A 1,031-nucleotide genomic window follows, 5' to 3' on the forward strand; every position below is an offset into this window, starting at 1 on the left:
TTCCCTAGCCCAAAAGTTTGCAATGAGTATTTCAAGCCAGATTCTCTGTCCCTCCAACTCAAGTTGGGCAAAGGAAAAGAAACCACTGGTAAGTCCCCTGGTAGATGTATAAAAGTGACAGTAATCAATTCTTTGCTCTCCTCAAGGCAGCCCGGCAGCACAAAAGAGAATGAGCAGTCGGAACAGGAAGTGGCTGGAGTGTGCCGTATTTTGCTGCCCCCCTGATTTGGAACACGGTCCTTAGGGGAACGTTGCCAAATGACAACCTGGAGACACTCACAGGCTAGTGTGAGCTGCACCAGTAGAATCAGTTTCAGTTCTGCTGCTTCTTTTTTTCTCCTATCCCAGTATGCCTGCCTGGCTGTGTGGGGAAATGGAAGCACTCCCCTCAGCTCAGGCAGAACCAACTGAGCCTCGGTCATCTTCTCTTGGGGAGGGGGACTGGGGTTCCATCTGCCTGGTTGGCAAGCAGAGAACTATAAATATCCAGAACCACTTTTATATCCCTCCTTAGCATGCCATAAGTGGCCAGTGAAGACAAGGTGAAAGAAGCAGCTGCTCAGACACATTCAACTAACCCTGGAGCCACTCTTGTGGTTGCAGGATAAAGGGACTGGAGGCAGTGCAGTAAGGCAGGAGAAAGCAACAGCTGATTCCAATACTGCCACTTAAAAATTCCCAGACACAGCTCATGAAAGGCATTTTCAGTGCTGAATTGAATTTGCTTCCATTTTACAGGCATTGCATAAGTTTTAAGAACACTTATTATAACACTGAAAATATGGGGCCAGATTTTGGACCTTGGCTCCAGCCTCTTTGGACCACTTTAGTGACACAGAGGGAATGGAGAGTTGCTGTAAGAGAGATCTCTAGGTATTGCAGTGCCAGTATAGCCAACACTTTAGGCACAAGCAGATGTGCAGCTCCCCTGTATAAGTCATGGCACTTCACAGAAAGTGCCATGAGTTAGACTGATTCTTCTGCCCCAACAGATGTTAGCTCTTGGGTCAGAAGGATGGGGGATTGAGCTC

This window comes from Alligator sinensis, unplaced genomic scaffold (assembly GCF_000455745.1).
Source record: "Alligator sinensis unplaced genomic scaffold, ASM45574v1 scaffold466_1, whole genome shotgun sequence".
NCBI classification, from domain to species: Eukaryota; Metazoa; Chordata; order Crocodylia; family Alligatoridae; genus Alligator; species Alligator sinensis.